This window comes from Aulonocara stuartgranti (assembly GCF_965226115.1).
Source record: "Aulonocara stuartgranti genome assembly, chromosome: 10".
NCBI lineage: Eukaryota > Metazoa > Chordata > Actinopteri > Cichliformes > Cichlidae > Aulonocara > Aulonocara stuartgranti.
In genome coordinates this window covers 11,496,508-11,512,889 of record NC_138946.1, presented here as the reverse complement: position 1 = coordinate 11,512,889, position 16,382 = coordinate 11,496,508, and the positions used below count along the sequence as shown (strand labels likewise).

General features: G+C 39.2%; 1 long non-coding RNA gene across 5 annotated transcripts in view; it reads left to right on the top strand.

Annotated features, from left to right (window-relative positions):
* The first annotated feature begins 371 nt into the window (after positions 1-371).
* Positions 372-16,382, top strand: part of LOC309715641 — a 134,286-nt gene continuing 118,275 nt past the window's right edge. For 3 of the 5 annotated variants that reach the window (XR_014279254.1, XR_014279256.1, XR_014279257.1), the window contains exon 1: positions 372-1,577. This is a non-coding gene — a long non-coding RNA (uncharacterized lncRNA). Of the gene's footprint in view, positions 1,578-10,568; positions 10,625-10,841; positions 12,917-16,382 lie in introns of those variants that run through there. The other 2 variants (XR_014279258.1, XR_014279255.1) reach the window with 2 other exon arrangements.

Genomic DNA, 16,382 nt, shown 5'->3' with positions numbered 1-16,382 from the left:
TACTCCGTGACAAGTCAAAACCATCTTTTCTTGGCCTGCGAAAGATCAGCTTAACAAATTAATTCTCAACAGGTGGCTCACACACACATTGCAGCCTTCTCTCTAGGCCGATTATTTTTAGATTTTAGTTTGATGTTTGTGCTTTTTTTTTTTTTTTAAATTTTACAAGAAAAGGGGATCCTGCCTAGTGCTAGTGAGATGGAAGCTAATGAACTGCCCAGTGCTCTGATCCTGGATTCAATAGCTACTCATGTGGCAATTTTGCAAAATTCATTGTTAATATCAGGGACGGCTGGTATGAATGGGCGGACGAGCTAAGCTCTCCCTATCCTTTTTAATAAAAAATAAATATATATATATATTTGTATATATATCTAAAATCATCTTAGAACAGATTGCTTAAACGCTGGTGTAACAAAGTGCAGCAAAACACCAAGTCGTCCAAAGAAAAAAAAAAAGACAAACACAGGATTTAGCTACATGAGCTAAATTTTTACAGCCCATGCTCCGCAGCATCATCTACCATTCATCTTCATAGAGCAGTGAGTGACAGGTGTCAGTCAGGTCACGCCCCTTTGATTTGGTGACCGTTTGGGCTAGTTCAGCCCAGAGGCGGGAACTTTGGCGAAGGAGTCTTCTGTGAGAGTCTCGAAGGCGAAATCAATATGGCGGCACCGGTGAGCATTAGCAAGAACGAAGTGGATTATTTATGTAGTCGTCCATTTCCTTCTGTCTTTGGAGGAAAAAGTGTAAGTGAAGAGAATGAGACCACATCATCCAAACGATGTTCAAATAACACAAAGGGACAAAACGACAGAATTATAAATTTTGTGTTACGTGGTTTCAACGAAAGGACTGGCTAATTGCATGTTTAGTAGGAATTCACATTACTGTTTCCCTGGCCTGCTTTTTGGAGGACACACAACTTGGACTCAAAAAGGAATTGTGGATTTGAAGCATTTATCTGACTAAGTCACACTGGAAATTGTGTAAAGCTATCAGTGTTTGCTAAAGTTAACATTGCCTGTATGAAGGACATCGCATTGCTATACAGAGACACAATGAGCTAGTAAAAAAACAAACAAAAACGGAAAACAGGCATTCACTATCACGGACTGTATTAAATTTTGTGGGGCACATGTGCTAGCCTTACGGGGATCAGACGAATCTCCGACTTCCATTCAGCAAAGTGTGTTTCTGGACGTCCGCTTTGCTGGGGATGCACAATTACTTTTCTTATCTTGTTTTCATGCTTGTTGATATTTTATACAACATTCTTCAAAAACGAACCACGGATCCTTTCAGAACCAGACAGAAGAAGTTTTCCTACTCCATCGGTGAACTGAAGAGGTGACCTTCATAACCAGAGGCATATGCAGCTGAAGCTGCAGCAAGGCCGCGCAGGATGCGGCGGGCTGACAAGTCAGTAGCAGCACAGTGCTATGAAATATTGATGGAGCAGTCAAAGGCACGCTTTGAGAAAGCACAGCACTTGGTGTCATTTGACTTCAATGACAGGGTGATTAACATGTTTGCATCCCAGAAAACTCAACGATGTGATCTTCTCTTCAAATAAGGTAAGCTCACCACCCTCTCCCCTTAAAATAGGTAACATGCTTCTTTCCCGTTACCTGTTACTCTTCTTTAAAGATCAATATTTTTGTCTGTGGATACCAACTCCTTTTATTGGTGAAGTGTCGTTTGAGTCGGTATGTTGTATAGTAGTGATATTGCAATTGTAGTCTATTGGCAGATTTTACATTTTTAAGTACATCCGTGGCTGCATCAACAGAACTTGAATAGATTTTTCTGGCATTCTGATCATTCAGCTGTCATTCTTCCTTCTTGCATATTTTGTTTTTGTAAAAACAAAAAAAGGCATGTGTTAATGTGTATAAAAACAACTAGTCAAAAGGCGTGTGAGAGTGTGTGTGACTGGCATTCTGAGTATTCCTCTATATGGTTTTGTTAGTGTTGCTTTGACAAGGTCTTGTGGCTGTAATGTGGTATCAAGGATGTGATGCTGCTGCTAGTAGTGTGAACTCTATAATGCATTTGTTAGCCCACCCACCCAATATCACTACTAGCCGCCACTGGTTAATATATTAAATGTATTTTCAGGCCTTAAAGAAGTGGTTTGCTAATTAAAATGCAAACACACTTTAGATTTAATGTCATTTTAATCCTTAGGGATTTTTGCATGCAGATGTTTTTGTATTGGGACACAAACAGTCTGCAGTATATGTCTCAATTCTGTGAGATAACACAGAAACAGTTTAGGGAACATTTTACAGAATAAGATTATTGTAATGCGCCTGCATGTACATGCATGGGTATTTCTTTTGCTGGTTATGAAAACTGCTGTGCGACAGTTGGACTGCTCAATTACCAGAATCCTGTGGGAGGCTGGCTCTGTCTGTACTGCAACAGCAACTGTGTAGTGAAACTCATGCGCACTCTAAAGTACTAAATGACTGGAGTGGACTAAGATAAGATAAGATAAGATAACCTTTATTAGTCCCACACGTGGGAAATTTGTTTTGTCACAGCAGGAAGTGGACAGTGCAAAAGTTATGACGCAAAAATTAGAATACAATAAGAATAAATACAGTACACAGCTGTACAGAATAGAATAAAATAATATACTATATACAGTAGAATAAAATAGAATAAAAATATACAATAAGATAAAAATAGAATACGACTAGGCTCTAAATTTGAATACATCCACCTTTTTAGGGTCTCAGCTAACAATGGGTGAAATGCATAGTCCACCCAGGACAGGTTGGCAAAAATATGTTTATCCTCTGTTCACCTCCCTGTTTATCTCAGGCTGAGGAAAGTTGTTGTTTAGCAGTGCCCTGCTTAAATTCTTCACTTGGGTCTGTACAGTACAAGCATACTTAGGAACTGACTTTTCTCAAGGGTACTTCAGCATTAATTGCTGTATAGCTTACAAATATTCCCTGACCCTGTTTAGGATCCACCTTCTTTTATCTGACCTTCAGCTCTCTGATCTGAGTGACCTCTTCACTCCCTATTTGGGTCAAGTCTCCTTCACTTGCTCTTGTTATTGTAATATTTTTCATCAAAGTGTTTTTCCTTGCTTGTAAATCTGACATTTGTGAACTGTGGGATCAAAGATAGATCCTCCTACACTTCTACTGTTTGAATTTCCAGGCAGTAACTGACCTTAACCCTCAGGAGTATTAAGGCTGAGCTGTTAAGGGTTTAGCTTTACTTGGAATCACCTACATCAGATTAATAACCCCAGCTGTACTACCTAAAGGATTATATTCTCTGTTGCTCAGCCAATTTATCCATACACCCTGGTAAAATTGCATTTGTTAAACCTTCTGTTTCCCCCCCTTTTTTTTTTTTAGTGAATGCTTATCTTCTATAGAAATATTTCTGTTTCGTAAAAGATATAAAAAATAACAGCAACTTTTTTCCACTTTGCCACCTCTCTTGTCTTCTGGTCTTATGTGACATTTCCAACCAATCAATATTTTGTTTGTGTGTGACATTTGTAAGAAGTTCATAATTTTTTATGGCTGTAGATTTAATGGTTTTGATCAGAGTGTACCAGAGAAGGTTGAACCAGTGATCCAGACTGTAGAAATCTCCAGATGACATGTGCTCATTACACACCTCGTATAGATGCGTTTCTGCTCCCTTAAAAAAAAAAAAAATCTTTGCAGCCTTTTAAAATGGAGCCATGAAGCAAATACTAGAATGCTCATGGGGCCGTGGAAAGGGAAATTAAACCATGACCTTGAATTGGAAAGGTTGAGGCATTGTCAGGCTTGTAGTGTATTCCACAGAGCTGACAGTCTTGTTATAAATGAATCACAAAGGTAGTTACCAGTACACAAGGTCTGAGATTAGCATGTTTTGTATCAGGAGAGGTCTTTATTAGAAACCTAGATTGAATGTTAGAGTGGAACGGAGGTTAGAAGAGGGTACAGTCTGATGAAGTTGTAACATTTCTCTTATTTTAGTCATTTTTGTCACTGTTTTCTGTTTTTTTTTTTTTTTTTTTAAAAACATTGTGCTATAAAAAAGAAAGGCACTTGCTATAAACGTAGTGAATCTATCCATGTAACAATATTTACTTGTATATCAGTCAGTTTCAGCTCTGGTTACAAACATACGTACATCACTGATTTATCCACTTCTAAAATATTCTAGAAAACAAGAAATTAAACAATTAAAGAAAAATATGATGTAGGAAACAGAAATGATCTGAAACAAGTATGCACAGGGTGAAGAAAACATTTGTAACGTAGCACACAGATGTAACAAAAACAGCTTGATTTTCCACATATATGCATACATTTGGTGGTGCAGTACATGCATGAGACAGGGGTGAGGGGTACAGTTAGAGTGACAGGTGGCTTCAAAGTGGTGGTGGGACTCCATCTTTTAGTTTGCAATGGCGATGAATGAGTTGACAAATGAGGCAACCAGATATCACGGCAAAGCGTGTAATAGACACGTTGGTCCACCGTGTCCATTTCACGCTTTGCCTCTCCAAATTGTGAAATCTACACACAGGCAGAAGTTGAGGTAAGTTGCAATAACAGCAGAGGGAGATTTTTTTTATTTCAAGCGAACACTAAAATGTAGGGGTGCAACGATACACAAAATTCACGGTTCGGTTCGGTTCGATACTTTGGTGTCACAGTTTGATATTTTTTCGATACAAAAAAAATGTTCATGACTTTTTAATTTGTCATTTATTAAAATTATAAATATATATTTTAACTCAAAAGTACAGTTTTTAAATTTAACCCTAACCCTTGTGCGTGTTTTTATTTTGACAGCGAATGCGCACCTGCGGACCACTTATGTGCAGCCCTGGTTATTTAGCTCGTCATATTGCAGCCACAGAAATTCTTTTGTCCATGAAACCATAAAGCTGCACTTTCTTTTTGCCTTATAGTCTGATTTGTCATAACTTCTCCGTTTTGTGGTAAGCTTTTCTTTGGCTGTCACTTCTTCACCCTGACCTGTCTTATTTGGCTCAGCAGAACTAAAATATATATCTGTCTGTGAAGGTTCTCAGTCATCCAGGTCATCGTAGTCAAATATATATCCTGCTGCTTTTACACACGCACTCACATAAGCTCAGCGATTCTCTGCGCGATCAACCTCTCACATGTTTAAGCTGCGGGAGATTTCACTTGTCATGTTTGCATAGTAAGCTAACGATTAATAAGACGATGTCAGAGGAATTGGTGCACAAATTATCATCACTCACAGATCAGTGCTGTCGCTCTCTATACACAGTTCGCGCGATTGCAAAGTGAAAGCAAAAAAAACAAACGCGATTTCAATATGTCACATATTGACAGTGGCTCACCGATGCCAATGACATAATTACCCAGCTACATTTCTGAAAGAATGCAAAAGCATTGACATATATTTTTCTTTCCTACAATAGCCCGACGGGCAGGGCAGAGATAGATTTTGGTAGCCCGACTGAAAAAAAATCGCTAGCCCCAGGACGTCGGGCTAGCTATATTGCGAGCCCTGTATCTGATTGAGGAATCACTCATCTTTGGAAAAGAGAGTTTATTACAGAGAAATGTCTCTTTCCAAAATAAAAGCTATACTATCCGCTTCTTCTGGGCTATATTCTCAGCAGCATATTAAACATATAAGGAGAATCATGTGCTAACAGCTGTCTAAATGACTCGGCTAAAGTTAGTAGCATGCTTGCTTGTTTTTTTTCTGCTTCCACTTGTCTTTGCACTAGGATGATGTCGGCGTAAATGTGCAGTCATATTCGTTGTGTTCCCACTAGTGCTTTCAGGTTAATCTCGTTGAAATGACCTTAAAGCCACAACACGGCAAATCTCCGTTAACGAGCTACCGCCGATCGCCCCGTGCATGGGGCTAGACGGCCAACACGGTAACGAGCTAACTGCGCTAACACACTAGGTCCCACCCATGTACAGTGGGGCAAAAAAGTATTTAGTCAGCCACCGATTGTGCAAGTTCCCCCACCTAAAATGATGACAGAGGTCAGTAATTTGCACCAGAGGTACACTTCAACTGTGAGAGACAGAATGTGAAAAAAAAAATCCATGAATCCACATGGTAGGATTTGTAAAGAATTTATTCGTAAATCAGGGTGGAAAATAAGTATTTGGTCAATAACAAAAATACAACTCAATACTTTGTAACATAACCTTTGTTGGCAATAACAGAGGTCAAACGTTTACTATAGGTCTTTACCAGGTTTGCACACACAGTAGCTGGTATTTTGGCCCATTCCTCCATGCAGATCTTCTCGAGAGCAGTGATGTTTTGGGGCTGTCGCCGAGCAACACGGACTTTCAACTCCCGCCACAGATTTTCTATGGGGTTGAGGTCTGGAGACTGGCTAGGCCACTCCAGGACTTTCAAATGCTTCTTACGGAGCCACTCTTTTGTTGCCCGGGCGGTGTGTTTTGGATCATTGTCATGTTGGAAGACCCAGCCTCGTTTCATCTTCAAAGTTCTCACTGATGGAAGGAGGTTTTGGCTCAAAATCTCACGATACATGGCCCCATTCATTCTGTCCTTAACACGGATCAGTCGTCCTGTCCCCTTGGCAGAAAAACAGCCCCATAGCATGATGTTTCCACCCCCATGCTTCACAGTAGGTATGGTGTTCTTGGGATGCAACTCAGTATTCTTCTTCCTCCAAACACGACGAGTTGAGTTTATACCAAAAAGTTCTACTTTGGTTTCATCTGACCACATGACATTCTCCCAATCCTCTGCTGTATCATCCATGTGCTCTCTGGCAAACTTCAGACGGGCCTGGACATGCACTGGCTTCAGCAGCGGAACACGTCTGGCACTGCGGGATTTGATTCCCTGCCGTTGTAGTGTGTTACTGATGGTGACCTTTGTTACTTTGGTCCCAGCTCTCTGCAGGTCATTCACCAGGTCCCCCCGTGTGGTTCTGGGATCTTTGCTCACCGTTCTCATGATCATTTTGACCCCACGGGATGAGATCTTGCGTGGAGCCCCAGATCGAGGGAGATTATCAGTGGTCTTGTATGTCTTCCATTTTCTGATGATTGCTCCCACAGTTGATTTTTTCACACCAAGCTGCTTGCCTATTGTAGATTCACTCTTCCCAGTCTGGTGCAGGTCTACAATACTTTTCCTGGTGTCCTTCGAGAGCTCTTTGGTCTTGGCCATGGCGGGGTTTGGAGTCTTGACTGTTTGAGGCTGTGGACAGGTGTCTTTTATACAGATGATGGGTTCAAACAGGTGCCATTCATACAGGTAACGAGTGGGGGACAGAAAAGCTTCTTACAGAAGACGTTACAGGTCTGTGAGAGCCAGAGATTTTCCTTGTTTGAGGTGACCAAATACTTATTTTCCACCCTAATTTACGAATAAATTCTTTACAAATCCTACCATGTGGATTCATGGATTTTTTTTTCACATTCTGTCTCTCACAGTTGAAGTGTACCTCTGGTGCAAATTACTGACCTCTGTCATCATTTTAAGTGGGGGAACTTGCACAATCGGTGGCTGACTAAATACTTTTTTGCCCCACTGTAATTGAGCATTGCATGGCACATCCAAAATACTGTTTTACTTTAGTCCATGACTCGCTTACCTTCAGGGTCATACGTCACATGAAAACCAAAATAATTCCAAACGCCAGATCTGAATGAGGGTGGGGGAGGTCCATGTTGCAAGGAGAGCTTAACTTCTGTCTCGCTAGCTTGCCCTGCGCTCTTCCTTCTGATGATGCTGTCTGTGTTGAGCGCTCAGTGAATCTGCATTCGACTACTCCGCCTAGGCTGCACTGTCGAGCCTAGGCGGAGTAGTCGAACGCAGATTCACTGAGTGCTCCACACAGACAGCATCGTCAGAAGGAAAGTTGATAAAATAAATTACAAATTTTGTATTGTTCGATACATATGCGTACCGAACCGAAAGCACTGTATCGAACGGTTCAATATCGATACGAATATCGTTGCACCCCTACTAAAATGATCACAGGAAAGTGTTTAAACAGACATTATTAACACATTTACAAGTATATACACATTAGCAACCTAGCTTAATTGTTTACGGTGATTAAAGACCCTGGATTGTACTTCGTCTTTTGCTCACTACTGACTTCATGGCTTTAAATATATTATTTCCCCCCTGCTGGTAAAGCAATTTTTCCATGCATTAATGCAACTTTTCCACACGTGTCCCTTTCATGTTTTGAGCATGGCATAAATGCAGGGAGTACAAGTACTCAGGTCTACCATCCAAAGCAATGGACAGAAGGATAGCAGCAAAAAATAAAAGCAAGTGAGCAGACTGGACATGATTAGAAATGAGTACATCAGAGGGAAAACTCAGCTTGAGCTGTTTGGCAAACAAGAGTCAAGGCTGAGAAGCTTTGGAGCAGTCCTGGATACACTGGGCAAAGGATGTCAGAAGGAGAAAAAGAGTAAGACCTCATAGGAGGTTCATGGATGTAGTGGGTAATGACATATAGAGGTTTGGTGTGACAGAAGAGGATACAGGGATAGGGTGAGGCAGATATTCAGCATTAATTTCTGCTCTATATAAATAGAAGGAAGGCTATGCAAATATTGATCCAAACTGTGCTCAAGGTCTGGGGTCTGGTTTGTTTTTCTTAGTGGATTGTACTTCTTATTAATTTGTACCATACAGCCAACCAATAACAGGAAAACATATCTTTCTACAGTTCACACATTACAGTAACCTGTCAATTGTGATGGCTGATGAGCATTTTTTTCTGCAGTAATAAACTTGAAGCTGAAGTTTTGCATTAAATAGTTAATCTGCAGCAGTGATTTTAAAGTTAAGGAACATAAAAGCAGAGACGGAGCACAGTTTTAAAAGTTGCCATGAGCTGTTTTTATATTGAAAAACTCAGTTAATTTATCTGGGGAAAGGAGTACTAAATCCTTATTGTTGTGTTGTTTCAAAGTATGTATTTGCTTCTTATTTTATTAAATACATACAGGAATACAGGAAAGAGGCTAAGCCATCCATCTGCTTGTCTGCCACATACTGTAGTTCTGTATGTCCTGGCATACAGAGTTGCTCGATGTTTGTTTCAGTATGCTTATGTTCAGTTGCTTGGCTTATGTTTTATTTACCTTCATGTAAAGTTAGGGAAGCTTTAACCACAGTTAAAGCAGATTAATGTAATAGTGACTGTCTAAATTAATCCTAACTACAGGAAGTCCTCCATAAATAGCAATAGCACACACAGCAAAAGCTTCATCTACATACAGCCTACAATGTACACAAGCAGCTGATACCATTGCCGGCATTTCTATCTGTGCAGACTGTGTGGATAAGATATGGAGTTTCTAGGAAGCTACAAGTCATGTGATGGCATAAGGTATTAGAAAAGGTTATGATGTGCCTACAGCGTAGACGTAAGACAGAAGCATAAATGTACTCTTATTGGAAAAAAAGCATGTTATTAATTAAGTCAGATAAAACAAGATGAAGAGAAACTAGTAGGTGGGTTGCAAAGTGGCTTGCAGGTGCACATCAATTTTGCTAGTAGGATGCTTAGAAGGGTATCAGCTAAGCCATCAGATGATGTCGGCTGACAATGAGATCACCTAACCTGTTAATTATGTTTAATTTCAAATTAGATTTTTACAAACATTTGCAGTACAATATGTTTTTAGTTGCTTTGGTTGACTCATTTAATTGTAAGACTGACATCTGACATGTGACAACTCACCTGTCTCATTTGTTGGATAACAACACACGTGCCATTGTTATTTTCATTTTAATTATGATAGCTTTGTTCTTTCACACAACAAGAAGTGTAAATGTGAACATGAGATGACAGTTTATCAAAATTTGAATTACGTCTTTGATGCCCAACAGCTCAGAAGCGGTTGAACGCACTGTAGAGGTATCCCATGGGAAGAGTTTTTTTTTTTTTTTGGGCGACAATTCATTTCTGAAGCCATCCCAAGTTTTAATAAAAATAAATGCGCTACCTGTCGCCTTAGCTAATACAATATTCAGCTCTCAGTAGCAAAAAAAAAAGAGAGAATCTTAGATGTGTCAGAGTGTAGGAGCTATTTTCCCAGGCTTTATTACTGAAGTTATTCAAAATGCTTTGAATAATTCAAATGAATGTCTTTCTAGACATATTAGAGTAAGTAGTTCACAAATATCTGCCGGCATAATTTGATTGCCAGTTTATTTTCCAGAACCAAGAGAACACACAGCAGGGTTTCATCTTTCCCAGACTTCCCCTAATCAAATTTTAACTGGCAGGTTATGAATTGTGCCAGACAGAATAGACCGCCAGTAAAACTCACTCAGAGGAGGAGGTACTTTGAAACTCAAACACAAGATGCTACAGGAGTGTGTGTTTTTCAAGTACCCACTATTCATTAAAAAAAAAGAAGCTTGCATTATGATGCTCCCCACCTTTATATATATATATATATATATATATATATATATATATATATATATATATTTTTTTTTTTTTTTTTTTTTGACTGACTCTGATTTGGTGCTACAACGATTAGTAGCTGTATTCTATTCAGGTGGTGAGGTCAGGCTGTGTTGCATCACTGTAGATCTGCCAATTAGGAGAAAATGGGTGAGTTGTTTTTTTTAAATTGAAAAAATAAAACTAAATCTAATAGAGAGGAGGAAAGCTCATCCTTAAAACCATTCGAAAAGAGACGACGAGGATATATTTTTAAGCATGACGCTTAAATAGAAATTGGCAGTAGTTTTATTGCCCCTTCCATGCGGTTGATTTAATTAATTAAAGAGGGCTTGCTCTCTCCTTTGTCAATTTTTTTTCCCTTTAGGAAACCAAAGTTGTAACTTCTGAGAAAAATTCTTCACACAATTATGCACATGTAGTACCACACCATCACCACTGTAGCGCAGTTCACAATCCCCTGCAACAGCTCCACACTCTGCACCACCTGCATTATTGAAATACGCCTGTCACTACCAAAGTGGGTCCGGCGAGATCAAACGACGGAAACAGCGGGAGGCCTCGTCTAGTTTGCAGTGGGCCAGTGCAGATGACTTTTTGGCAGCATTTGAGAAAAAGTTCTTCTTCTTCCGTTTAAAGGAACAGATATTGCTAAACAGAGGATGGGAACTGTTGCATTGTGGCACAATTGCTTACTTTACCACAAATGCTACATAGCATACAACTGTTGTATACAGCTGTGTGCACAAAAAATGTGTGCTTATGTATGCATTCAAAAAAAAATAGCAGAGGAGCACAGTTACGCTGATCATCACCAGCAGAAATGGAAGAAAGACACTTGGGAGAGGAGTTAAAAATCCACACACGTAATCCGTAGACACAAAGTTTTAAGTACACACGGATGTTTGTTTCCGTCTTCTATATAACGAGGAAGCAGAATGTGAGAGACCCGGTCTCTTTCCCACCACCTCGTGGTGCCAAGACTGTCACTTTGTTTTCGGCTTGGCAGGTGAGCACAGCTGTTCGACTGGCAAACTGCTGTCATCACACAGAGAATGGGAGGTGAGAGCGAGAGATGGGGAGTTCAGGAAGACAAGACAGCAGGAAAACGAGGGTCTAACTGTAAGAAAGAGAGAGTAATGGGGGGGGGAGAGGTTAACTAGGAGAGGCTTGAAAAACATAACAAAGAAGATAGACATGGTGGAAAAAGATTAATAACAGTAATAATGTAACTTTTTTTGAAAGATCTATTTTTTCCCAAGGAAAAGTATATTTACATGTTCTGTTACATCAGAGGTTTGTGTGAGAATTTAGCTCACTAACAATGAGAATAAAGGACAGCTTGTGTGAAAAAGTGATGGAGAATGACAGAGGTCTTCAACCTTATTGTGATTCTGTGTTTTTCTTTAATCCTTTGTCATCTTTCTTGGGTATGCACAAAAACTAACTTGCAGTTGTCTGACAGATGCATGCATTTGTGGTTTTCTTCGCTGCTATTTATCTCTGCAGCATTTTTGTTCAACGACAGTAGAGCATAGGAAACACCCGAGACCACTACTGTCATAGTCATCCTTCATCTCAGCAGGCCACAGAGCTGTTAGTGTGTGTTACAGAGGAAGATGGAGGTCAGCTTTACAGAGGTGAAATGTGAAAGCTTCTTCAGTAACTTCAACTTGAATATAAGTATACGCCTGGCTAATAAAATAAGTGGTCATTCTAATCAAAAGCCAAAATGACAGGTGAAAACCCCAGAGAGGCAGCTTGTTACAAACTGGAATTATGTTTGATTGCAGGAGAAATGGAAACCTAAAATAAAGTGGTAAAGGTACAAGATGGAAGCAACTTAATTGTGGGAAATTTAGGTATGAGGAAAATTCAAAAACACTCTTGGGGTTGCCTATTCCACATCCCTATGGAAACCTATCTGCCCATCTACCACACACCAAGACAAATCAGATTGTATTTTAAGTGCAATTAAAGGAGCAGTCTGATTTTTTTTTTTTTTTTTGTCTGTCTGCGGCGTGACCTATCCCCTCACTACAAATGATTATCCTCACATGACTTACATTTGTTTACTTGATATTTTGAGCCCTGTGTCTCTTTGAAGAGCAAAAAAGGGGGAACCTATTTGCAGACTTATATAAATTTGTATATTGTTGATACTTGAAAAACATTTTGTGATCTGCAAGAATGCATTTTTCTTAGTTCAAGTCTTCAGTCCTCCTGAAATATGTTTAATTCAAATTTGGCAAATAGATTGTTTTCCGAGCAGAAGGGGACATTGTTCTTTGATCTGACTTGTGTCCAGTTTATCAATTTTATGTTCAACACTTTATCCTTAGTTTTTCCTGAGGCACATCTTGTGGAATGATATTTTGTAAAGATGAAATTTTGGCCTTTTTGTATTATCTTAGTTTATTGTATAATTCTGTCATATGTACACTGCAGTATATACTAACAACAAACAAAGCCATTAGTCCATCCATTAGTTTAGATTATTGTGCTTCTTGCTTATTTGCCTGTAGTTGCATATTGTGGTTAGGATTCAGTGGTGTGTAAGCCAAATGTTTTTCTTCCAAGTCCTGCTGAGTGATCTCCAAACACTCCTACTCCACAGAGTTCCATTCTTCCTCAGTTTTCCTTCCTAATTGTCCCTCCTGGAATACTTTCAGAGGGAGGCAGCAGGGGGAGAATCCCTGGTGTTTGCCCAAATTTAACTGGTTCCTTTTCATTATACAAGAGCAGTGGCTTGATATCTAGGGCTTCCCAAATTAATGAACTCTCTCACTCTGTCTCATAGGTTAGACCAGCTACCCCATCGATAAATATCATCTTAGCTGCTTGTCTGTGAAATTGTTCTTTTAGTCACCGCCAAAGGCTTGTCGCCATACATGAGGGGTTTACTGATGATTGTAAATTGCTGGGAGGCCTCAGAAACCATCAGCCGGTTGAGTGATAGTTTTTCTTCCAGCATCCCTTCTGAATAAAACTATATATTCATATTCACATGTATAACTGGAACTTTTATGGGCAATTTTGTTGATATAAGCTACCCCCATATATCTGTTTATAACTCACTACATTTTTTATTTCAGATATTCCAGATTCCAATATTTTCCACATCAGTTTCAAGGCTTAACTGATGTAACCTGTAGTTGAAACTCTCTGCCAGGTCTGGCTATTGACTGAGAAAATGGGCTCAGGAGTTGGGGATGTTTTTCTCCATTAACTGTGCATCAATAGCACTTCCAATGCATGCCAGAGCTAATAAGTGACCAGCTGGTGCTTAGAAACCAGGCACCTGAAGCCTTGTCAGGAAACATGCAGTCAGAGTCTAGCCCCGCTACAAAACAAATTTCTAGTGACAGCATGAGATACACTTAAAACAGAGAGGACCATGGCACTTCACGTCTGTCTTCTCTATTAATTAGCAGTAGGTGCGCCAATGGCACAAGTGTACACTGTTGACAAAGAGTGCAGGCACCTGCAACTGATTAGTTTTTCATTGAGATAAGGAGAAGTGTCAAACTGTGGCCATTCTTTTCTTGCACAATGGAAAATCCATATAGTCAGAGTAGAAGGCAAAACTGCCCTTTATTACTATGAAACCCCCCCAAAACTATATTTCCAGTTTTATTTGGTTTAATTTTTTTTATGCAATTATGCTTGTTACATTGTATACATAATTTAATGTGGATAATAAGTGCAGCTGTTCGGTAATGAGCATGTGGCAACAAGTCTGTCATGGACGTGCATGTTCCTTTCCAATAGAGCTGATGGAAATGCCAGAAAAGCTTATTAAAAATATTCTGCAGTAGAAAACTGCTCTTCACAATTAACTGTTTAACAAGTGTCCTGCTGCCCAACTCTAATGGCTTTATTTTTCACCTAGGGTTCGGTATTTGTATCTAATTAACACTGCAATTTCTCTCCATTAAAAATGTGTGCTCAGCTATCTGCGCTTGTTTTCTCTGCAATGTGTACAAATCATAACAGGACTGGCTGAACATGACTTTGGAGCAGTAAGGCCACAGTGATCTTTAGCTTCCTGTGCAGTGCCAGCGTAGCATCGCACAGCAGCAAAACTCGAGCTGGCTCAGCTGCAGTGGAAGAAAATGTGATCTGTCAAGATTCTGCATTACCCAGAGAAATAAACACATACATAAACACAACATTCTGGCCATATTGTGCATAATAGTAATGATGAAAATTAAAGTGGTATTGTGAATTCCTGTGGTAATATTTAAACCAGTCTTTTTCTTTTTCCCTTTAGTCAAAATCCATATTAAGGAAAATTTGTCAGACCACATTTCCTCTTGCAGAAATAACCTTTCAGGCTATACAGATGTAAAAATAAATAAAAAAATAAGAATATCTATCAATCTATAAATCAATAAATAAATACTGGATATTAAGTGGACGTGAGAGTGCACAACTTACAGCAGGTAAGACCATTTTCATTCTGCTGTTTACCCTTGCAGAGTTTCTACATCTATTCTCCCCTCCAGATAAGTCAGACTGTCCTTGAGGCTTCCACAGAGGCACAACAGAAGATGGCAAAGCAAAGATGACCAGATGATGCTTTTGGAAGGCTCCGCTGGGCCTAATGCTTTAAGGTTTCTAAAGCACTAAGACCTTTATAAAGAAGAAGGTAATGCGCACAAGAATCAATCACAATCCATACTAAAACCTGATAGCAGGTTTCAAAATGATCCACGAGAAAACTTGGTTATCCTTTTGCTGTGAGCCATTTTGTGCTTTGAGAAAACTCTCTGGGAAAAATGATCACGAATGGTTAATGTTAATGGTGCAACATGTTACGAAAGTTCAAATGTAAAAGTGGAGAGCAACATGAAATCCAGTGAATCATGTGCTAGGATCCCTAATCTTACTGACCCCACTTTTCTGACCTCAAATGTGATCCTAGAGAGTGGTACAGGAAATGTTTTGCCTTTGCCTGGAACAACCAGCTTTGAAATCCCACGCCAATGAAAGTCTCCTCTTATCTTTCCTCATGAATTTTAATACAGACACAAAGATTACATTTCTGTAGATGCAGCAAAGCCAGAGGACAGAAATTGCCAAGATTCAGATTGTATGCATTCGAAAGAACACTTATTGTTTTCTATGAATATATCAGCAAACCCAGGGATGGATAAAGCAAAATGAAATCGTTCTTCTAAAAATGGATAAGTGAAAATGGTGAATCTTAATACATCTCTTTCCTAGATTCAAAATACATAATAAATCTACTTTCCAACTTTTATCTTAGATTTAGAGATAATAAATTGTTGATACTGTGATCACAATGTTCAAGTTCTCTTTTAGAGTACAAATTTGTATGACTACTACTTCCTGTAGAACGATTATCTCAGTGTTAAGGTTCCCCTTTTATGCTGATTTAATAGCGGATGATTTTATTAAGTTTGAATACTCTGGTCTTTCTAAACCCTTCCTCCTGTAATGCCCAGTCTGCTGCGATTGGTCAGCAGGCCTGGCAGAATGCACCATCAGTCACTACTGTCTGTGAACCACAAAAAGCTGCAAAACCTCTGAGTTCACCTATTAGTAGTGTGCAATCATGCAAATTTTGGAATCAATCTGATACCAAGGAAACGCGGGGAGATGAATCATCATCAATCTGCAAATTCTCCAAAAGTTTTAAGGACCACTAAGTCACAGATTTTTTATTTTTTTAATTTTAACTTTCTACAACAATTAGTTAACACAACTAAACACACCTTTCAGCTTTACATGTGTTTTTAAACTGTTTTCAGAGAGCTGGAAGGTTAATGTGGCTCTAATTTATGATTTTTTTTTTTTTTACACAGTTCAGTGGGCTACATTCTGAACTCAGAGGATAGAAACAATGTGTTGATCAGATTGTGCTAATATCGATCTCATACCA